Genomic DNA, 24,398 nt, shown 5'->3' with positions numbered 1-24,398 from the left:
AAAATCAGGGATGAAAGAAGGGGTATAAAAACTGACTTATGGCCGGGCGCAGTGGCTAACAAAGTGCTTGTAATCCCAGCACTTTGGGAGGCCAAGGTGGGCAGATCACGAAGTCAGGAGTTCGAGACCAGCCTGGCCAACATAGTGAAACCCCGTCTCTAATAAAAATACAAAAATAAGCCAGGTGTGGTGGCGGGCGCCAGTAATCCCAGCTACTCAGGAGGCTAAGGTAGGAGAATTGCTTGAACCTGGGAGGCGGAGGTTGCCGTGAGCCGAGATCGTGCCATTGCACTCCAGCCTGGGCCAAAGTGTGAGACTCCGTGTCAAAAAAAAAAAAAAAAAAAAATTGACTTACAAGGATGCCTTCTTTCTTCACTTTTATTCAACACTGTACTGGATGTTCTAGCCAGGGCAATTAGGCAAGAAATGCAAACAAAAACTATTGAAATAGGAATAGAATAAATAAAACTATCTCTATTCTAGATGACATGATCTTATATATAGAAAACCCTAATGAAACCTCAAAAAAAAAAGACCTAAACTATCAGTGATAATACATGAGTTCAGAGATTGTACCATACAAGGTCAATTAAAAAAAATGAGTTGCCTACTTATACACTAGCAATGAACAATTCAAGTAAAATTAAGTAAACAATTCCATTTATAATATTATCAAAAATAATAAAATAATTATGAATAAATTTAATCCAAAAGTGTAAGACTTGTAAACTGGAAACTACACAACACTGTTGAAAGAAATTAAAGAAGAGCTAAATCAATGGAAAGGCATCCTGTGTTCATTAATTGGATGTAAACATGTCTACACAAAAACTTGTATACAGGCCAGGCATGGTGGCTCATGCCTGTAACCCCAGCACTTTGGGAGTTTTCGATGGGAAGATCACTTGAGTCCAGGAATTCGAGACCAGCCTGAGCAACACAGCAAGACCCCCATCTCTACAAAAAAGAAAAAATGAAAACAAAAGCAAACCTACACATGAATGTTTATAGCAGTACTATTTTTATTAGTAAAAGGTGGAAACAATCCAAATTTCCATCTACTGAAGATGGACTTTTAAAATGTGGTATTAGTGGGCACAGACACACATGCCTGTAGTCCCAGCTACTGGGGAGGTTGAAGCAGGAGGGTCGCTTGAGCCTGAGAGTTTGAAGCTGCAGTTTGCAGCTGCAGTGATGCTCCTTGATCCATGCAGGAGCTGTGATCAGGCCTGTGAAGAGCCACTATACTCCAGCCTAGGTGACATAGTGAGATCTCTGTCTCAAAGAAAAATGTGGTATAGCCATACAATAGAATATTACCTTTGCATAAAAAATAATGAAGTACCAATGCATACTACAACATGAATCAGCCTTGAAAACATTATTCTAAATGAAAGGAGCCAATCACAAAACCTCGTATATCATTTAATGTATATGAAATATCCAGAGTAGGCAAACTCAAAGACACAGAAAGTAGACTAGTGATTGCCAAGGGCTGGGCGGAGGGGAAATCTGGGAGTGCATGTGACTGCCAACGTGAATGGAGTCTCTCGTTGGGGTGATAGAGATATTTTGGAATTAGATTTTGGGGATGGCTGTAAAACATTGCAAATTTACTAAAAAAAAAAAAAAAATCATTGAATGAAATTAAATCCTATGGAGATTAGAGGTATTTTCATTTTGGCCAGGCAATCTACCTGATTAGGTTCAAGCCACAAGTTCCCACCCCTCCATTCTGCAGTCTGGTTCCAAAGTCAGTTCAGTGTCCAAAATCTTCACAGGACTATTCAGTTCTGTCTGACTTGTGCACTACCCAGTGGCCAGTTGTGTCTGTGGGTGATGGTCTCTCAGTTCAGCTGTCAATCTTTGGTGTGTTGAACAGGACCAGATCTATGCAGGAGCAGCTCAAGAATGAGCCCTGGGGTTTGTAGACAAGTTAATGGGGTTGCTTCACTGATTAACTCTCTCTCAGTAATTACCCTGTTGCTTTCATTTGCTGAGGCTTCTCTTTTTAGTCTTCCAAGCAGTAAACAGGCTTTCATTATCCGGCTCTACCATGCATTTCTACATCTGAAGCCAAGCAGTGGGAGGACTGAATTGGAAGAGAAGCAACATGGATTGTTTCTGCCCTCTTGGGACCACAGCTCTGTCAATTGGAGAAGGTTCCTCCTGCATCTTGGCTCCTGGGCTCCTCTTGGGGCTGGTGCTAGTGCCACTGTGGGACTGCTTGTGGGCTGAGGTATGAGAGAACAGGGAAAAGAAAAATGGGGAGGAACGAACTTCTGGGTTCCCTCAGAATGTTAGGAGACCCTTTTCCTGTTACTTGAGCCAGAAAGAGAGAGCATCTTCTGGAGCTCTTTCTATCTACACCCTGGTGCCCACTGCCAGGTTAGTCAGGGGATACCATAGGGGAAACATGGTTATCTCACCACTGGTTTGGTGGTACTTCAAGTTCTGGTCTTCTTGGGAAAGCTGCCTGCAACTCTTTAGTTTTCAATGTCTTCCAATAGCTGCTCCATGCATTCCGTACTGTCTCCCGGCTGGACTCCATGCAGGAAGCCTGTCTCCTCCACAGTGTGCACTCACTCAGGTCATTGCTCAGTTTTATTGTTGGCATTTGTTTGCCTTAATTTTTCAGACTGGCTTCCTAGAGGTTGCTTCTTGTCTGCATAGTTTGTCAGTCAAACATCAGTTAAAGCCAATGTGGCTTCCACCATCTGCTGCTGGATCTATGTGCAATGGCACATAGATTGCCCCGGGCCGTTTGCCCGGGCCATTTGCAAGGGTGTTCTGGCTTTTACTTCCTAACACTGGCACCGGCACAGACACAGGCTGTGTGCCCTGGGCATATGGACATGGATTGGGCTTGCTCTAATCTCTGCCAGCTATGAGCCTTCAGTCCATTTGGGTAGTGTGGAGTTTACTAAGCTCCCTCTGGCTCTCCCACCTCCTGGAGCTCCCTCTTACATCCCTGACTAATCTGCAGGTCATTTGCTTGTCTCCAAAGGCCCAGAGCCTCAGGCTAGGAGTCAGTGGCCTTTCTTCCTCCTGGTCACTGATATGACCACCTTAACTAGCCATGCTGCAAATTAAAACCTTCCTCACTCTTGCCTCTAGCTCCTGCAGCGAGGTGGCAGGGGAGCTTATTTCCACAGGCTGCCCTGCTGGGGGCCACTGTGTGTGTTATCAACAGCTGGGGTAAATGGGGGTAGCAGCCTGGGCAAAGATGCCACGGACACAGGCTGGTCTTATCCAAGGCTCACTTTAATTCCTTTTTTTTTCTTCTGAGACAGGGTCGGTCTCACTCTGTTGCTCAGGTTGGAGTGCAGTGGTGTGATCACAGCTCACCGCATCCTCAATCTCCTGGGCTCAAATGATTCTCCCGCCTTAGGCTCCCATGTAGCTGGGACCACAAGTGTGCACCACCATACCTTTTTTGATTTTTTTTTGTAGAGACGGGGGTCTCACCACGTTGCCCAGGCTGTTTTTGAACTCCTGAGCTCAAGTGGTCCTTCTGCTTCAGCCTCCCAAAGTGCTGGGGTTACAGGCATGAGCCACCATGCCCGGCCAGCTTTCATTCTTAAACACATCCCCATTTGTGCTGTGCCTTTGGTAAAATTACAGAATGCTAAATGGTTTGTCCAGCTACCTTTTGGAAAGATTTGTTGACCTCCTCACTTCATCGTGCTAGAAGTGGGAACTTTGATTACTCTTTAAAGAATCTGAAGATGAAGGGAAGACCAACACATAATTTGAGAGAATGTCAAGACTGAGAAAGGTTTCTGTAGCATGGTGCATGCATGTGTGTGTGCGTGTGTGTGTAGGGAGAGGCAAAAGGTTCTGACAAGAGGAAGAGGCTGAGGAAGCAGGCTTATCTCCACAAGGTGCTGCTGCCACCCAATCATAGGGTCTCTTGCAGCAATTCTAGTCCTGATCTCACAAACCTCATACCCTAACTACTGTCCCCCTAATTGGGGTCCCTCCTCAGAGCTTTCCTAAGGCTCCCTAACTTTTCCCCTCACCTCGGTTGAGGCCTCCATGGTTTGGACTTGTTGGTTTTGCCTTGCTCTTCCCTTGATAAATACACCGTTTATTCCGGTTCAGCCCTTGGAACTTTAAACCTTAACCTAAGCCTCCTGCACCCCACTATATGAGCCCAAGCCTAGAGTATCAGATCTGGATATTTGGGTAAAGATGCAGACAAATTTTGAGTTGGAAAAGAACTTAATTCATTACTAAAAGATGACCTTGATAGCTATATGGGAAACAAGAATGTATCAGGAAGTTAATCCTTTGCTCACACTACACCTGGTGCATGTAATTCCATCTCTGAGTTTTCCCCTTATTATTATTATTATATTTTGAGATGGAGTCTCACTTTATTGCCTAGGCTGGTATGCAATGGCACAATCTTGGCTCACTGCAACCTCCGCCTCCTGAGTTCAAGCGATTCTCCTGCCTCAGCCTCCCGAGTAGCTGGGATTACAGGCGCGTACCACCACGTCTGGGTAATTTTTGTATTTTTAGTAGAGACGGGTTTTCCCCATGTTGGCCAGGCTGGTCTTGAACTCCTGACCTTGTGATCTGCCCACCTCAGCCTCCCAAAGTGCTGGGAATATAGGCGTAAGCCACCGCGCGCACCCTATCATTTGGTTATTAATCCCTTATCAGATAGATAGTTTGCAGCTAATTTCTCCCCTTCTGTGGGTTTTCCCTTCACTTTTTTCCCTTATTGTTCAAGGCCAAGCTCAAGTCCTGCCCCTTTGGGAAAACTTCCTTGACCAGTCTATTACAGAGTGTTCGCTTTTTCTATCCTTTGAGTTCCTATCACATTACTATCCCGTTCCTCTGGCATCAATCATCTATTATGTCCTATCTTTCCTTGTATTATTCCCTTTTTTGTGGTTGCAATAGTACGGTGGGATAAAGGGCTCTTGCCTGGAGAGGCTTGGCAGGACTCTGTATGGTAGAATGGCTTTGATGAAACCCCCACCATCCAGGATCTGATTCTTAGCTGACAAGACACTGTGTTGTCAGTATCCCAAAAGCCAACCAATGTCTGACAGTTAATCAATCAGCAGATATTTATTGACTGCCTCTGCCATGTCAGGTGCTGTGCTAGGCATAGGTCCATGTTAGCCACCCATCTCCAACTTCATCTCTCGCACCAGAGCTTAATCTCAACTAAATGGGAATTCTCACCATTCTCTTATCACACCAGGCTCTTCTTACAGGTGGGTCTCTTTGCCTAAAAAGCCCACTCACCCCCCCGCCCCACCCTCCGCCCTTTCCCCTTTCTCCCTCTGGAAAGCTGCTTCCATGTCTTTCAAACCCCAGTGCAGCCATCACCACCTTTGGGAAATCTTTGCAGATGCCCTACAATCACCCAGTCTCTCTGAGCAATCTCTGTATCCCATTCATATATATATATATATATATTTTTTTTTTGAGATGGAGTCTCGCTCTGTCACCCAGGCTGGAGTGCACTGGTGCAATTGCAGCTCGCTGCAACCTCTGCCTCCTGGTTTCAAGCGATTCTCTTGCCTCAGCCTCCTGAGTACTTGAGACTACAGGCACCCACCACCACACCCAACTAATTTTTGTATTTTTAGTAGAGACGGGATTTCACCATGTTGGTGAGGCTGGTCTTGAACTCCTGATCTCAGATGATCTGCCTGCCTTGGCCTCTCAAAGTGCTGGGATTACAGGCATGAGCTACCATGCCTGGCCTCCCATTCATATTTCTAACATTGATTCTTACCACATTATATGCTGATGCTTTTTCTTTTTTTTTAGAAAGGTCTCACTTTGTCACCCAGGCTGGAGTACAGTGGTATGATCATGGCTCACTGCAGCCTCGACATCCTGGGCTCAGGGGATTCTTCCACCTCAGCCTCCCGAGTAGCTGGGACTACAGGTGCATGCTAGCACACCTGGCTAATTTTTTGTATTTTTAGTAGAGATGGGGTTTCGTTGTGTTGCTCAGGCTGGTTTTGAACTCCTGGACTCAAGCCATCTGCCTGCCTAGGCCTCCCAAAGGGCTGGGACTACAGGCGTGAGCCACCGTGCCTGGCCTCTGATGCACTTCTTTTTTTTGTGGTCCTCAACCTTTTTGGCACCATGGACCAGTTTCATGGAAAGCAATTTTTCCACAGTTGGTGGTGGTGGAGATGGTTTCAGGATGATTCAAGCATATTACCTTTATTGTGTACTTTCCTTCTATTATACATTGTAATATATAATAATTACACAACTCACTATAAGGTACAATCTGTGGGGGTCCTGAGCTTGTTTTCCCGCAACTAGATGGTCTCATCTGAGGGTGATGGGAGACAGTGACAGATCATCAGGCATCAGATTCTCATAAGGAGCACCCAACCTAGATCCCTCACATGCACAGTTCACAATAGGGTTTGTACCCCTATAAGAATCTGATGCCCCCGATGATTTGACAGGAGGCAGATGGTGATGCAAGTGATAAGGAGAGGATGTAAATACAGAGGAAGCTTCACTTAGGGACCGCTGCTCTAGTTGTTCTTTTTTTTTTTTGAGACAGAGTTTCACTCTTGTTGCCCAGGCTGGAGTGCAATGGTGCGATCTCGGCTCTCTGCAATCTCCGCCTCCCGGGTTCAAGCGATTCTCCTGACTCAACCTCCCAAATAGCTGGGATTACAGGCATGTGCCACCATGCCTGGCTAATTTTGTATTTTTAGTAGAAACAGGGTTTCTCCGTGTTGGTCAGGCTAGTCTCGAATTCCCGACCTCAGGTGATCTGCCTGCCTCGGCCTCCCAAAGTGCTGGGATTACAGGTGTGAGCCATCTCGCCTGGCCAGAATGTCACTAATTTTTATTGCAAGGGTAAATGGCTTCTGAGATCTAAAATTTTACCAGGCAGGGTGACTGGCTCATTAGAGTGAAGGCTTTACTTTTAACTCTACTAAGTTAGAATTTGTGATAATTAAGACAGGAGCTGCTTAAAAGCAGCTAAAGCTCAGCATGGCTCCATCTGTGGGGAAAATTTTGCCAAAAAATTATGAAAACAATATTGTAGCATATGCATTTGATTTAACAGAGCACGTTCAAAAAATAAAGTTACCATTTCCTATTATTATAGAATTTTGGCAAGCTGAAAACACCATCTGAAGAGTCCCCTTTCTCTACAAAAAAAAAAAACTCCAAACAAAAAATTTAAAAACCATTTCCATAACATTTGGATATATTCCCTCCATCTTTTCAAAAGGCCATTTTGCACATACTTATGATCATGTATAGTATTTTAGATCCTGCTTTTACTATTATAAGTATTTCCCAAGTAGATTTTTTTAATTTTTTTTTCAGACAGGGTCTCGCTGTCACCCAGGCTGGAGTGCTGGAGTGCAGCAGTGCGATCATAGCTCACTGCAGCCTTGACCTGGGCTCAAGCCATCCTCAGCCTCCAGAGTAGCTGGTCACCATAGGCATGTGCCACCATGCCTAACTTTTTGATTTTTTGTAGAGACGGGGTCTCACCACCACACCTGCCTAGTTTTTAATTTTTGTAGAACTGGGGTCTTGCTATGTTGCCCAGGCTTGTCTTGGAACTCCTGGGCTCAAGCAGTCCTTCTGCCGTGGCCTGGGATGCCCACTCCCTATCCTCCTTCCCTGCCTGGCCAACTTCTGTTCATCTCTCAAGATCCAGCTCCTCTAGGAAGCCTCCCCTCTCCTCCCCTCCCTGGGCTCCTGCCACTGTGGTCTAGCATGCTCTGTGCTCACCCCATCCAACACTTCCCACAGGGAGATGTAATGACCTGTCTCACCTCCACAGGGAAGGAAATGGAATGCAAGACTCAGACAGAGCCCCCAGGATTCTCTACATTTAAGGTGGATGCGGACTTCCCAACACACTGTGCACAGTGACTCAAGGCCTGCTGAATTGTTTATTAAGCTGTATATCTCCTTTCTTTTTTTTTTTTTTTTTGAGAAGGAGTCTTTCTTACTCTGTCACCCAGGCTGGAGTGCAATGGCACAATCTCAGCTCACTGAAACCTCTGCCTCCTGGATTCAAGTGATTCTACTGCCTCAGCCTCCCAAGTAGCTGGGACTACAGGTGCACACAACCACGCCCTACTAATTTTTGTATCTTTAGTAGAGATGAGGTTTCACTGTGTTGGCCAGGCTGGTCTCAAACTCCTGACCTCAAGTGATCCACTGGCCTCGGCCTCCCAAAGTGCTGGGATTACAAGTGTGAGCCACTGTGCCTGGCCTGTTATCTCCTTTCTTAAGAATAAGAATAATAAAAAAAACCCCAGCATTTACATTGAATAGAGGGAAGACTACACCATTGTTCTAAATGGTTCAAAATTTGGCTTATCTATAGTAACCAGGTCATTTTATTCATTTACTTGTTTCTATTATATATTCATGAATACTTCAATTTTCATATGTATTTCACATATATACCATTCAAATTAAACAATATACAACAGGTTATCGTTAACAATTATTAACATTTATTAAGCACCAAGAATATACTGTGATGGTTGCTGTATGAAAACATAATCATCGATATAGTATCCCTGCCATTGAGCTTACAATCTAAAATGAAACACAAGGCTATGAGCCTACCTAAAAACTTCCTTAACTTAGAAATGGCTACTTTGGCAAATGAATGAGGCAAAATGACCTATTATTCAGGTGCAGTGCTAATAAGGCTTTGAGTATGATCCAAAGAATGTTTTACTTGTACCCATTTTTCCCGATTATATTACACTTGCTAAGAAAAACAGTACTTAGAATTTTGGCATGAACAATGAGTTATTTCAAATTGTCTTGTAGGACTTTAAACAAAGAGATGCTTACTGGCCTAAGTTTTCCAGCAGCCAGGGAAAGCCCTATTAAAAATATTATGAACTAGACCAAGTTTCTCTTTTAATCCACTTAAACACTTTTTATTTTTTATTTTTTGAGATGGAGTCTTGCTCTGTCGCCCAGGCTGGAGTGCAGTGGCGCGATCTCGGCTCACTGCCAAGATCCGTCTCCTGGGTTCAAGCCATTCTCCTGCCTCAGCCTCCCGAGTAGCTGGGACTACAGGTGCCCGCCACCACGCCTGGCTAATGTTTTTTTGTATTTTTAGTAGAGACGGGGTTTCACCGTGTTAGCCGGGAAAGTCTCGATCTCCTGACCTCATGATCTGCCCCCCTCGGCCTCCCAAAGTGTTGGGATTACAGGAGTCAGCCACCACACCCAGCCCAGGTACACTTTTTAAACTTCTTCCTCTTCTCCTATACCTAAGGGCTCCAATGATACTACTTATCAGGGAAGAAAGTACTGTATCTAGATAAACTACCCTTAAGTATTACAGGCTTAGCAAGTTGAATTTCTAGAAAATACTCATTCATAGTTTATTTTTATTTTTTATTTTTATTTTTTTTGAGATGGAGTCTTGCTCTGTTGCCCAGGCTGGAGTGCAGTGGCGCAATCTTGGCTCACTGCGAGCTCTGCCTCCCGGGTTCCCGCCATTCTCCTGCCTCAGCCTCCTGAGTAGCTGGGACTACAGGTGCCCGCCACCACGCCCGGCTAATTTTTTTGTAGTAGAGATGGGGTTTTGGTGTTAGCCAGGATGATCTTGATCTCCTGACCTCGTGATCCACCTGCCTCAACCTCCCAAAGTGCTGGGATTACAGGTGTGAGCCACCGCGCCTGTCCACTAATTCATATTTTAAAAGAGGACTGAGCAAAGACAGCAATGGAACCTCTGGCTACAGGAGATGCCTGGCTGTGCCTGATATGTAAACAAACACAAGCAGTCGAGTTCAGGCCATGCATCTTCAAAGTGACGAAGAATATATGTAAATGCTTGTTTTTCTCCTCCATATTTCTCGTGTAGAGGTATATGAGAATTTAGCATCAAGACTCTATACTGCAAACCCTGTCCTATGTTGCCTATATTCATAGTATAATATTTAATAAATACTCCCAAGGTTGTCATTGCTGGTCACATATTAGCTGACAAAGGCACACTGAAGGGACTTTGATTCTTACTGTCAAATGCAAAGATTGTTTTAAACTACTGAACACATACAATCTTAAACTATGTGATTATTATTTTCAATCATTTATGATAATTTTAATTCTAAACGATTACTAAAAAAATTGGTTGTAGTGTATCTGAAAACAAAAATAGAATGTACTCTATAAAGTACATGCACAGAATTTTTAAAAATGCAGGCATACAAATATTTAATGGCAGAGTGGTAATAACCTGAGAATTTTAAAAATGGCAAAACCATATTTCAGCAATTTTTGAAAAAAAAAGTATTTTCCCTAAGAACTCTCTCTTGGCAACTTTCTTCTTAAGTAACAAAGCAGCAGCAACATTTTTAAATGTTCATAAAACTTGCTTTCCATTAACAAGTTTATTAAGGAAGAGTGGTCCTGAAACTTCAGGATAAAACTTTTGATAAAAATGGAATCACTAATTTTGACCTAAAACAGACACTAAAACACCCCTCCTTCCAATTTAAGAGTGTCATTTATACCTCCTACTTATAGAAAATAAATCCAATTAATTATAAGATTTGAAATGGAAAATCTGAAACATACCAACATCATTTTCTTCTAATAAGATAACAGAAATTAACTTCAATGGATTTCCCCAAAAAGAGGAGAATAGAGTTTCTAAAAACTTAATTACAGCTGTGGTAAATGAATCTGGGTTTCTCAATCTCAGATCTCAATGCACTTAGTTTTAGTTGGTATTCTGTGAGATGGCTAGAATTTCTGATTTAAGTATGTAGTATGTATTTTTTTAAGGCAAGGTAAGTTTGAGTACGTATAAAGCATAGATATTAGCATGGTTATAAAGGCAATATGACCGACATACACATTCAGTTTTCTGAAGCAATACATTCCAAGCTACATACAATTTAATTTCATGTCCTATTCTAAGACTACATGCTTAACATTAAGCTTAGAAACATAATTGCTGTAATACATTAAAAATACTTCATTTTCCAATATTGTAAAGTATATTTCCAAATACCTGGTATAAATTTTTTTGCACAAAAATTTAAAAGACATCCTACTAGCTAGCTATTACTACTGTGTTAAGAAGAATTCACAAGGAGAGCAGGTTATAAAACTAAGCATAATAATTATTGCATTTAACTAAAAAAAAATCAAGTAGTTCTGAATTACACTTGTTTTCTGTCTTAGCAATGTGCATATTCACTTTATAGCTACTAGTTTGATAAATATACTAAAGATTGTATAAGATTTGTTTTTCTTGTTTTTGTTTTTCTTGGGTGGTTATTTTTCTTTTCTGTGTCCTTCCCCAACAGCAGTTGGAATTTTCTTTTGAATACAAAGTAAATTAATGTTTATACTGTTTTTTCACCTGAGTCATGTAAAAGGTGGCTCCTTTCATTTTAAAAAGTCATATTTAATTTTGGGGGGCCTTAATTAAAATTTAACATTTAACCACGTGTGTTTTTTTTTTTTGTAAACAGTCTACATGTCAACAAATGGATAAGTGTTAACAAAGGCAAATACTGACTTCATCTGTGTTTTAAACACGATTATATGAATTTTTCTTTTTTAATTAAAAAAATGACATAAAACCATTCATACAGGTCCTCTTCTCTCTCAACTGCTTTGAGATATAGCTTTAAATATGGGTAGATCAAGACAAGTAATGTTGGTAATCTCTTATCTTGCATAGAAAAGAAAAAATAAAGGAACTTCCTTCCTTCCTAAGGTCTCAGCTAGTTTCTTAAGTCTTTTCTTCAGCTCCAATGGAAATTTCTCATAGCACTTCTTACAGACTGGCTTCATGTCGAACTCCACAAACTTATTCCTAAAGATAATAATTATAAAAAACAAGAAATTGGTGGAAACATATTCAACAAAGACATATAAATGATGTGAAGTAATTGTACCGAACTAAACGAAGGCCACTAGGTGATGATATTATATTCATGTTAGTAAAAAACCATAATTCTAACCTCAATTCTTATTGTGATATATATATAAAAATTTAGTATCATTTGAAAAAAAAGTCCTTATAAATTTGTTCTATACATCCATCTGTGTAACATAGACTGTAGATTACATTTTATTCAGTACTAAGTAAATAGGAAATCTAATGTAAATATAATTTACTTAAATACAGTCAATCACTTTTTTTTTTTTTTTTTGGAAACAGAGCCTCGACTGTCACCCAGGCTGGAGTGCAGTGGTGATCACAGCTTGCTGCAGCCTCTAACTCCTGGACTCAAGCCATCCTTCCCACCTCAGCCTCCTCAACAGCTGGGACACAGGTGCATACTACTATGCCTGGCTAACTTAAAAATTTTTTTTGTAGAGACAGGGTCCTGCCGTATTGCCTAGGATGGTAATCACATTTTAGAATACCTCAAAGATAAATTTATCTAAAGGAAAGAATCATATTTTTATAATGTGAATGATTTCTTTATTGGAGGCAACATGATCTTACTTAGTACTTTAAACTAGGTAGCCATGAGGTTTAATTAATTTTAAATTATAAGGGGTTATTTTGGTTATCTGACAGAAAGGTTGGAAGAAAGTTTTTAATCACTCTTAACATAAATGTAACCAGATCACCTGTGGTTGTATTGTAAGCGGTAGCTATTTGAAGAACTCAACTATTCTTTTGAAAAGCTAGAGCAATACACATTATTAATTTATTTTCAAAATGGTCCTGGAGAAGACAACTTTTCAGATAGCCTCCTGACCATCTGTAATGCATTTCCAACAGGTAACCACAGGAGCTTATTACTGTTGAAATCCACAGTGTTTAATTTTGAATTGAGTAAATATACAACGTGGTAACTTGTTCATTGTCTGTGAAATTATATTCAGATAGCATTTGTGAAATAAATCTAGTGGTATATTGCTATCTATGACAAAAATTATAAAATCTGCTGATATTTTTACTGCATTTAAACATTATATTAAACTAGACTTTGCTTCAAGATCATTTTAAAGGACAATGTTAGTAACAAAGGAAATTCCGAAAATCATATTTAAAACGAAAAATCTTCTATTTTAAAACACCACACTGGGAATTATTTTACAGCTTTTCTCCCAAGGTCATCTTAGAGCAAAAGCTATTAAAACTGCCATTTTTTTGATAAAAGAAAAAAAATTATTCCTGTTTTCAGACAGACTACCTTAGCAAGCTTTCCAGTTTTAATCTTTTTTATATTTTTTTTTTGAGACAGTCTCACTCTGTCGCCCAGGGTGGAATGCAGTGGCATGATCTCGGCTCACTGCAACCTCTGCCTCTCAGGTTCAAGCGATTCTCCTGTCTCGGCCTCACGAGTAGCTGGGATTACAGGCACCTGCCACCATGCCTGGCTAATTTTTTTGTATTTTTAGTAGAGACGGGGTTTCACCATGTTGCCCAGGCTGATCTCAAGTGATCTGCTGCCTTGGCATCTCAAAGTGCTGGGATCACAGGCGTGAGCCACCATGCCTGGCTTCATTGTTTTAATCTTACATTTACATTTAATTCCTCTTTATAGAAGGAAACATGTAAACTGACACAAAATATTTTTAGAGCTCCAAACACAATGGTAACTATGAGGGAAAACTGGAACAATCATGCTAGTAATTCAAGAGAATTTCAAAGATTGAAATACTTCTCATAAAAATCAGGAATAAAAAAAGGGTTTGAAGACACTGAGGAAATGAATTCATAAACAGTAGCATATGGGTATTGTATGAATGCATATTTGAACATCACAGAAGAAGATGTCTTACGTAAATCAGATGGACTTTGCTTAATGAAACATGCTGAAAGACTTTTTTTTTTTTGAGACAGAGTCTCACTCTGTTGCCCAAGCTGGAGTGCAGTGGCAGTCATGGCTCACTGCAGCAGCCTCAGCCTCCTGAGTAGCTGGGACTATAGGTATGGGCCACCACGCCTGGCTAATTTGTTTATTTTTTTTGACGGATGGGGTCTAGGCATGTTGTCCAGGCTGGTCTCAAAATCCTGGGCTCAGGCAATCCTTCCGCTCTGGCTTCCTAAAGTGCCGGGATTATAGGCGTGAGCCACCATGCCTGGCCATGTTGAAATAATTTAATACATAACTTAGAATATATGCATTTTAAAAAATATCAAACAACACTTATAATTTATCAATTAAATGATGTGGCAAGGAAACCAAAAATCAGGATTTTAAAAGCTACAGTTAATCAGACAAAAATTCTTTAAAACGTTTTCCAGGGTCTACTAAGAGATTAGAATTCTTCCCTTTAAATCCATTTTTAAAAAAATGAAAGAAATGTATACCATATGGTGTTTAAAAAATGAGGTGAGTGAGTGAGTCTACAGAGTAAGTGAAGTACATGACCACAAAATTGTATTAAGTATGGGGTGTATTCATTTAATTTTCGTAATTTTAGCAGTTATGCAAAAGGACCAATTCTACATAGGACAAACACTTGAATTTCAATCTCTGATGACTACAAATACATGCCCAAAAGTTGCAGGGGGGGAGGAAAGCAAAAGACAGAAACAGAATAAAGCTGGAAACTACGTCAGGCAAATTTGCCTCCTGTTTTATTGCTAAATAAGATAGCTACAAAGATACAACCTACATCCCTCCCTCATCATTCACCCACAAGAAAACTCCTTATGGAAAAAGGACAGACACAACTCAAAGTCATCCCTTTGAGGCTCACCTGAGACAAATGCATAACTGATTGCTTCCTCTACCCTATTGTTCATGCAAAAATGTAGGTTCACTGAGCCAGACACAATTGTGTATTCATTGGAAGGCTGATCAAGGACTCAAAAGAATGCAACTTTTTGTCTCTTATCTACTTCTGGCCTGGAAACCCCCTACTTCGAATTGTTCCGCCTTACTGGACCGAACCAATGTACATCTGACATATATTGATTGATGTCTCATGTCTCCCTGAAATGTATAAAAGCAAGGTGTACCCCGACCACCCCGGGGCGCATGTTGTCAGGACCTCCTGAGGCTGTGTCATGGGTGCGTCATTAACTTTGGCAAAATACACCTTCTAAATTGAATAAGACTTGTCTCAGATACTTTCTGGTTTACAGCAATGATGACAATCATGATGTAGCACTAGAGACAACTAAAGGGCTCAGAATCTTTCTCATGTCCCCGTCCTCTCAGGGCCATGTGCCACCCACCAAAACCAAGAGACTGTGAAATAAAATCTACAGAACAAGCACAAGGCACACTGATGGACAGTCACGGAACCAGCAGCGATAAACAAAATGCAGCAGAGACACCAAGTAACAACCATAAATAATGATATCCAAGAGTCAGTGAGTGCTTCCTATCACATCCCTTAATCCTTCCCATGGCTTCTGAGATAGGTGTTAGTTACAAATGAAGAAACTGAGGCACGAAGAGACTGAATAACTACTAAGGAGGTGGTGGAGTCAAGTTTTAAACCTAGGCACTCTGAGTCCAGAGCCTATGTTGTTAATCCCTATGTGAGAAAATGGTAAACATAATTACTGGGAAGCACAATGGTTAGCCAGAAAAGATTAGGGAGTGGGTACCAGATAGGACTGGAAGCAGGGGACCAAGTCTTTCTACTTTGAACCCTAAAAATCTCAGAGGATAGGTCAAGAACTCAAAGGCTGTGGGCTACACATCCTGCCCAGGCCCAAAGCCTGTGGCTGACGAAACAAGGGAACCACCATATTTAAATAAGAAAGGAACAACCTCATGGTTTAAAATTTTTCCTTTCAATTTATCTACATTTCCGAATTTTTTAGGTTTCTTCTTTACAATGACCATGTGAAACAGTGAGGAGGCAGGGAGGGAGGGAAAGAAAGAGACAGACAGACAGATGGATGAGGACAGAGGCAGGCTGACTCAGACCAGAAATTTAATGCATCTGGTGGGGGTGGCATGGTAGGAGGCAGGAAGCCACGTGAGCCTTCTGCTCAGAATTCTCCCTCACAGTCTCCCCAGTGCTCACATCTTACGTGACTACAGTACAGGAGCAAAACCAGGAATCTGACATTGCAACAATGCGCGTGTGCGGGTCTCTGTCATTTCATCACATGGGCAGCTTCCTGTAACAACAGCCTCTATCAAGTTACAGGACTATTCCATCACCACAGACTTCTCTTTCATGTTATCTCTGACCATCACATACCTCTGCACACTCCAACACTCCTAACCTGTGGCAACCACTCATGTGTTTTTCATTTATATGATTCTGTTATTTAAAGAATGTTACCAAATGGAATCGTTCATGTGACATCTTAAGGCTTTTCATTCAGCACAATGCCCTGAGACCAATCCAAGTTGCTCCACATGTCCACAGTTTGCTCTTGTTTACTGCCAAGTAGTATTCCATGACATGGATGCACAGTTTGTTTCACTGTTCACCCGCTGAAGGGCATTTAAGTACTTTCCTTCCCATTTGTGGCACTGTGAATAAAACTATAGAAATTTCTGTATTGAATACATTTTTATTTCTCTGGGATAAATGCTCAACAGTAAAATTGCTGAGTTGTATGGTAAGTGAATGCTTAGTTTTTAAAGAAACTGCCTGTGATATTGTGACTTTTCATAATAAATCTATTCTTGGTCTCTGCCCCCATTTCCTGGCACAGGACTCCTAAAACTCTTGGACTCTCTGAAGTGGTAAGTGTCTTTTGTAGGCTAATGTGACAGGTGTGGGGGTGGCTGCTGGAGAATCAACCATGCAATGAGAAGGCTGCAACTTTCAGCTCCAGCCCCAACCCCTTGGAAGGGAGAGGAGCTGGGGATTTGCATTTTGAATTCAGATAAAGGGGACTGCATCAATGTTCTGTTAGTGCTTAAATGTCTTTGGAAGTGTTTTCTTTCAGAGAGCTTTTGAAAAAGTGAATTAAAAAATGCTGGCTCCTTATTGCACACATCTCTGGGGACAGGATAGAAATAAATTGGAAAGACTCTGTGCTAGGGAGATGAACTACTGGCTCTTCCTTTACCAACCCTCACTCCCACCCTCGCCGTTTTCCATAACAACAGGAGCTGTCTGGACTCCTGCCAGTGTTGCACAAAGCATTTTGCACCTATTTCCTACACTTGCAATAACCCTCGGAGGCAAAGATTATTATTCCCATTTTACAGATGAAGAAACAGAGGCTCCCAAAGATCAACTAACTTGCTACAAATCACACTGCTTGGTGAGTGGTGGAATTCTAATTTATCTGATTTCAAGGGTGAACATCAATATGCATCTCAGAGTTCTGTTAAAGTCATGTGACCCAGAGAGAAACCCACCCCCAACTCTCTGTCAAAAACTTCCCAGGACTCGTGCGAGTGAGGGCAAACCATCTTCTACCTGCAGAACTCCCCTTCTGATTCTGGCAGCATCAGCGAGGCCATGGGGTTCTTCATCAGATCAGCCACCACGGGGTCCTTGGCTGTCATGTAGAAGAAAGGAATCCCAGTGCTATTGTTGAAGGGGCCATCACTGATGGGCAGGCAGTTCCCAAATGGCAGTCCTTGGATCTAACAAACACCAAAAGAGGTTTTTTCAGTGCAGAGCTGTGGCTCGACTTGATCTGGGAGCTTAGCTTCTGCCTCTGGCTAGGAAATACAACACCAGGGATGAGGGGGGATCATAGCATCACAGCGGCTCTGACAGGTAGTAAATCAAGGTGAAGTGATCCCCAGTCTGCCCAATTCACTCCGTGATGGCTGTAGAATTTCTCCATAGGAGATACTTAGCAGTGGCATCCTGTTTGGAAGGGGTGGTGAAAGGATTCTCCTTGAAGCTGCCTGTGCATGGCAAATATACTCACTTTGTTAAATTTCATGTTCTTTTGGGGAGGGACAGTGACATTTATGGGGGGCTGGCGCTAAGCCTTTTCCACAAGCTGCCTGTTACAGCCCCACTGCCTTAACTCCCAAGGTTAATTGCCTGTCCCAAATTTTGAGCAACTTTAGGGAGGATGTTTAAGTCTTTAACGTCTTGCCTGCTCTTCGGACTTCAGGAACTTTCTATTATTATTTCTTTTAGGGCTACATCACTTTCTCATTTATTAGCTGCATTTTTATTGTAATCAATAATATTTCATTGTATGACTCAGCAAGTTATGAGAAATTGATTTGTTACCCTTTTTGCATGAAGGAAGCCACAGAAACATGACATGCCAATTTTTCTTCATGATCACCCACTAGGGTGGGAGAAGGGTGGTGCTATAGTTTGGATATCCGTCCCTCCAAATCTCATGTGAAATTCTGATCCCCGGTGTTGGAGGGGAGGACAAGTGGGAAGGGTTTGGGTCATGGGGGTGGATCCCTCATGAATGGCTTGGTGCCCTCCTCGAGGTACTGAGTGAATGGTCCCTCTGTTAGTTTCCTTGAGAGTTCCCCTGAGAGAAGGTTTTAAAAAGCCTGGTGCCAACTGGGCGTGGGGACTCACCCTGTAATCCTAGCACTTTGGGAGCCCAACAGTTCAGGATCAGCGTGGGCAAGATGGTGAGACCCCCATCTCTACAAAAAGTTTTTTAAAAAATTAGATTGGCATGGTGGCACACATCTGTAGTCCCAGTTACTCGAAAGGCTGAGGCAGCAGGGTTGCTTGAGCCCAGGAGTTTGAGGCAGCAGTGAGCTATGATCACACCACCGCATTCCAGCCTGGGTGACAGAGCCAGACCCCATCTATAAAATAAATAAATAAAAATAAGAGCCTGGCACCTTCCCCTCTCTCTTGCTTTCTTTGTTGCCATGTGATCACTGCACACACTGGCTCTACACCTTCCACCATGAGTGGAAGCAGTCTGAGGCCTCCCCAGAAGCAGAGGCTGCACCATGCTTTCTGAACAGCATGCAGAACTGTGAGCCAAATACACCTCTTTTCTTTATAAATTACCCAGCCTCAGGTATTTGTTTACAGTAATACAGATGGACTAAGTCAGGTGGTATATCATGTTTCTGTGACTGCAGATATAAACAAAAATATTTATTTATTTATTTATTTATTTTATTAGTATTTTTTTTTTTGAGACACAGTCTCACTCTGTTGCCCAGGCTGGCATTCGTGGCACGATTTTGGCTCACTGCAGCCTCCATCTCCTGGGTTAAGCGATTCTTGTGCCTTAGCCTCCCAAGTTGCTGGGATTACAGGTGCATGCCACCACGCCTGGCTATTTTTGTGTTTTTAGTAGAGACAGGGTTTCACCATGTTAGCCAAGCTGGTCTTGAACTCCTGACCTCAAGTGATCTGCCCGCCTCGGCCTCCCAAAGTGCTGGGATTACAGGTGTGAGCCACGACGCCAGGCCAACAAAAATATTTAGTGCTGAGGTTTTCCCAAATCATGCCAGTCAAGCATCCCAATTTTCCACGATTTTATCCCTAACAAAGTGCACCTTGTTGTTACTTAGCTCAGAATTCAGGGGTTGTCTTTGTCCTTGAAATGTTGCATGATAATGGTGTGTAGAATTATAAAAGGCAGGGCTTTAATTTTTCAGGAACATGAAATGTTAAGAAATCTTCCAAAATGGTAACATAACTTTGTTCATATATCCCATTTTTCAGTTTGTCATAGCTGCCCAGAGTCATGCTTTGCGTACATGGCAGTACATTGTGTAAATGCTTTCTGAATTTATTGTTTAAATCAAATGTCAATAAGGATTAGAAAGAGGAACTCCTAACAAAGCTAAGAGAAGGAATGTTGAAAGTCAAAATATCTCTAATACATTGGCACTAGACTTTATTTAACTTCTTGAAAAGATTTGTGTTTTCAACTAAGATCAGTGTCATCTTTAACCTTTATGTCTTTTTAAGATGTGTCTTAGGAGTGCAAGATACAGTTGTGAAAAATCATCTGGATGTTGAGAATATCCAACTGGATCTGCATTTGACACTTAAGAGGTTAAGACCATTGCCAAACTCGAAATAAAGTTGCCATTTAGGTAGTTTTTAAGCAAAAAAGGACCTTAAAAACTAAACCTAATTTTATAGACGAGGAAAGCAAAGTGGAGAAGCCAGTGACTTGGCCACAGTCTTGGTGAGACCCAGAGCTGGGGCAAGAACCTGGCCAATGTCCTATGCCTTCTATAAAAGATTATTTCTTTTTTTGCAGGAAGTAAAGAGGAGTTCACATTACTGCCCTGTAGCTCTTTCATCTCTCTTAAAACCCCCAAAAGCCTTCTGGAGGCATGGAAGTTACATCTGCATTACTTATCCATGTCATTCTAGGTGGAATCATGTCTAACAGGTGAGTAAAGCATTTGCGAACTGAACAATTAAAAGTGCAGCGAATAGCTCATTCCAGCATTTACACACTTTGCATAATAAGCCTCCTTTCCAGAAAAAATCTTGAACTCCATTTTCTTAAATGCAGATTTCCATCGAAGCCCTGGTGCTGTCTCTCTCCCCATCCCCGCTTCAGCTCCAGGTCAGAAGGTGATGGGGAGTTCAGGTCTATGGGTTTGTGCCCTGCGCTGGGAAGGGCTGTCCCCGCCTACTCTGCGATTCCAAAGGCTCTGTGGCTGCCTTGGTCCAGGTCTCGGTCAGACGCTGGTTAGGTGTCCGTCTCTCTGCCTGGCCACCTCAAGGTGGGGATTCGGTACTCAACCCCACCTGGCAGGAAGCCTGGTTATTCATGTCCCTCTCCGACCCTCCCCCGACTTCGCCAGGCTCACGGAGGCACCATCGCCTTCCATTATGTACAGTGCCCAGGGTCCCGTCCAGCGCACCGGGCACGTCTGGTGGACCCGGATCCCAGTCCCGAGCGGTCGCGAGCACGTCCCAGTCCCCGTCCCCCGGCCGCCGCCTGAATGCCAGGTACCCTCGCGCTCCCCGCCGGGCGCTTACCTTCTCGTGGGCGGACACGGTGGCCAGGCAGCCCCAGACGCTGGCGTGGGCCAGGGAGCGGGCGGTGGCGGCGCGCAGTCTAGGGCCCGGGGGGCACCGGCCGCCTGGCCGCCCTCGCGCCGGTAGGAGAACATCCCGGGCGGCGCGGGGGGCGGCCTGGCGCGGGCGGCGCCCGCCCGGGGCCGCAGGTGCGCGTCCTCCTTATGAGCCGAGGCGGGGAAGCTTTGCTGCCAGATGCTGCCCGAATCCTCCAGCAGCGCGGGCATAGCCTCCTCAGTGGAGGCGCTGTCCAGCTCCTGTGCACCTCGTTGGTGACGGCCCAGGACACGGAGCTTACGATCACGTAGCCCGCGGCCGGGGACAGCAGGGCGCTGCGGCACAGCAGCCAGGAGAGGCGGGTCCCCGGCCGCGCCGGCCGCCGGCCGCGGCGCACGGACATCTTGCAGGCGGCACGCCCGGCCGCCGGGGCCGCCAGTAGCGCTAGTGCCGGGGAGCCCGGCAGCGCCCCCCTGCGGCGGAAGCAAGGAGCCCGCGACTCATTCCCACCCCTGCAGGATCCCCGGGCGCGGTCCCTGGCGCGAGTCCCGGCGAATCCCTGCAGCCGCGCGCCAAGCTCAGAAGCCCAGGCTTACAGAATACCAGGTTCCACGCACACGCCGCGCATCCTGCGGAGTCCTCCTGGCGCGCCAGGTCCCGGGATGGGTTCGTTTCCTGCAGGATGGCACAGGTTCCGCAGCCAGAGGGAGGGCGTTCAAATCCCGGCTTAATACACGCCTCTGCTCAACAGCTGTGAGACCTGCCAAGCTACTTAACCTCTCTGTGCCCATTTCCTTCATTAGGTGACAAAGATAATGTCTACCTCTTAAGGATGATGGATGGGACGGTCGAACGATTAATATTTGAAGAGGCTTGGAACAGTGTGTGGCATGGAGCAAACGCTCTACAGTAGTCCCTTGGTATCCGAGGGGTATTGGTTCCAGGACCCCCGTGGATACCAAAATCCAGGGATGCTGAAGTCCCTTATAAAAAAATAGTGCAGCATTTGCATATAACCCATACACATCTTCCTTTAATATCTAAATTGCTTATAAAATGCCTAATACAATGTAAATGCTATGTAAATTGCTGTTTACTGTATTGTTTAGGGAATAGAACAAGAAAGAAAGCCAATATGTGTTCAGTACAGATGCAATCACCCTTTTTTATTTTTTATTTTTCTCATGAAGGGTCTTGCTCTGTCCTCCCAGGCTGGAGTGCAGTGGCACAATCACAGCTCCCTGCAGCCTCAACTTCCCAGGCTCAGGTGATCCTCCTGCCTCAGCCTCCAAAAGTGCTGGGATTACAGGTGTGAACCACTGCGTCCAGCTTTTTTTTCTTCAAATACTTTCAGCCTGTGGTTGGCTGGGAACCCACAGATACGAAGGACTGACTGGATTAAGTTAGCTAGACACAAGGTAGGGATTGTTATCATCATCTTATTAGAGGAGAAAACTGAATAAATGGTGAAGGTAAGATTAGCACCAATTCCATCTGATGCCCATTCTCTTTCTCTGCAAGGACGATAACCCTTCTTACACTTTGCTGTGTCAGGAGGGCATCGCAGCCAGTTCATCTAATAGCAGAATCAAATTATTTGCATTTAAGCTGAAACAAACTGACCGAGGCCACATGGACAAATACCGCCTTGGCCAAGCCCCTCATTCCAGGTCATCAGAACTCCGGTCCAAGCCCTGGAAAGGAAAAATGCGGAGGAATATGGCAGGCTTTTGGCTGTTTTCTTTTCTTTTCCCTCCCTCCCTCCCCGCCTCCCTCTCCTTCCTTCCTTCCTTCCTTCCTTCCTTCCTTCCTTCCTTCCTTCCTTCCTTTCTTTCTTTCTTTCTTTCTTTCTTTCTCTCTCTCTTTCTTTCTTTCTTTCTCTTTCTTTCTTTCTCTCTCTTTCTCTCTTTCTTTCTTTTTTGAGACAGAATCTCGCTCTTTCGCCAGGCTAGAGTGCAATGGCACACTACAACCTCTGCCTCCCGGGTTCAAGCGATTTTTCTGCCTCAGTCCCCCGAGTACCTGGCACTGCAGGCGCCCGCCACCACACCCAGCAAATTTTTGTATTTTTAGTAGAGATGGGGTTTCACCATGTTGGCCAGGATGGTCTCGATCTATTGACCTCATGATCCACCCGCATCGGCCTCCCAAAGTGCTGGGATTACAGGCTTGAACCATCGCGCCCGGCCATGGCTATTTTCTTACTCCTGCCTCCTCATGGGAGAAGTGACCCATATGATGTATGAGTTTCGAAAGGCAAGCTTAACATGCTTTTCTCAGCCCCTGCAAAGCTATTCTTTTCTGAATGATCTGTTCACCCTTCTCTTCTGTCTTGCCTGAGCTGTCCTGCCCCTTCAGCAGGTGAGAGGTCGCCCCGCCCTGTCTGTGACTAAGGGAGTAAGTTCAGTTGCAGAACCTAATAGGAATCCTATTTGGTCAAAATTTCCCATTAGCTTTACTTCTATTACGCTTTCTGATTCTTGAGTTTTATTTCCCAAATTAGTTCCACACTCAAAGGGGATTTAAGAGGGTGATCAATAATCACTCTTCAAACCCCATCACACAACTTGTGCCAGAACATAGTAAATGCTCCATTAATGACAGCAATTGTTGTTTGTTTTGGCCATTTACCCCTGAATATTCAACAGATCCCTCAAACTCAAATTTTGGAAGATAATTCTCCATGGATTTCCTGGTTTCCTGCAGAATCCAAACCTGTTTGAATAACCTTGAAAAGCTAGAGATAGTGTCTTTCTGGAGAGATTTAGGGATCTATTTTGCAGAGGCATCCCAGGTAGTAAAGATATGGGTAGGAATATTTTTATATATATATAGAAAATATATATATATTTGAAAATCAAGCTTATTTTCAAAATGATTGTACCAGTTTATACTGCTACTGTCAGAATGTGAGAGTTACTGTTACAGCTCTACATTCTCATCAACACAGATTAGCGTTAGTTTTTTTTGCCCATTCCCCGCACCCCTCCCATGCCAACCAAATCTGGTGGATGAGCAATGGTATCTCATTGTTATTTTAATTTGCATTTACCTAATGACTAATATGGCTGATCATTTTTCATGCATTTATTGCCCAGTTCGAAATCTTTTATAAAATGCATGTTAATGTCTTTTGCCCATTTAAAAAAATGTGGTAAAAAGTGTAACATGAGATCTATCTTCCTAACAAGTGTACAGTACGGCATTGTTAACTATAAGAACACTGTTCTATAGCAAATCTCTAGAATTTTACCTTGCATAACTGAAACTCTTTATCCACTGAACAGCAACTCCCCATTTTCCCTTCCCCCAGCCCCTGGCAGCAACCATTCTATTCTCTGTTTCTATGAGTTTGACTATTTTAGATACCTTATATAAGTGGAATTATACAGTATTTGTCCTTCCATGACTGGCTTACCTTACTTAGCATGATGTTCAAAATTCATCCATGTTATAGCATATGACAGGAGGTTATTCTTTTTAAAAGGTGAGTAATATTCCATTGCATGTGTGAAAGGAAAATATCTTGGGACCCCAAAATCAAAATCTGA

At 43.2% G+C, this 24,398-nt stretch overlaps 1 pseudogene; it reads right to left on the bottom strand.

Annotated features, from left to right (window-relative positions):
- Positions 1 to 8,466: 8,466 nt before the first annotated feature.
- LOC129028997 (protein CREG2-like) lies at positions 8,467 to 21,277 on the bottom strand (annotated as a pseudogene).
- Between the last annotated feature and the right edge of the window lie 3,121 nt (positions 21,278 to 24,398).

Source organism: Pongo pygmaeus, chromosome 12 (assembly GCF_028885625.2).
Source record: "Pongo pygmaeus isolate AG05252 chromosome 12, NHGRI_mPonPyg2-v2.0_pri, whole genome shotgun sequence".
In the NCBI taxonomy this organism is placed as follows: Eukaryota; Metazoa; Chordata; class Mammalia; order Primates; family Hominidae; genus Pongo; species Pongo pygmaeus.
The sequence above is the reverse complement of the archived record's forward strand: the minus strand, read 5'-3'. Positions and strand labels throughout refer to the sequence as shown.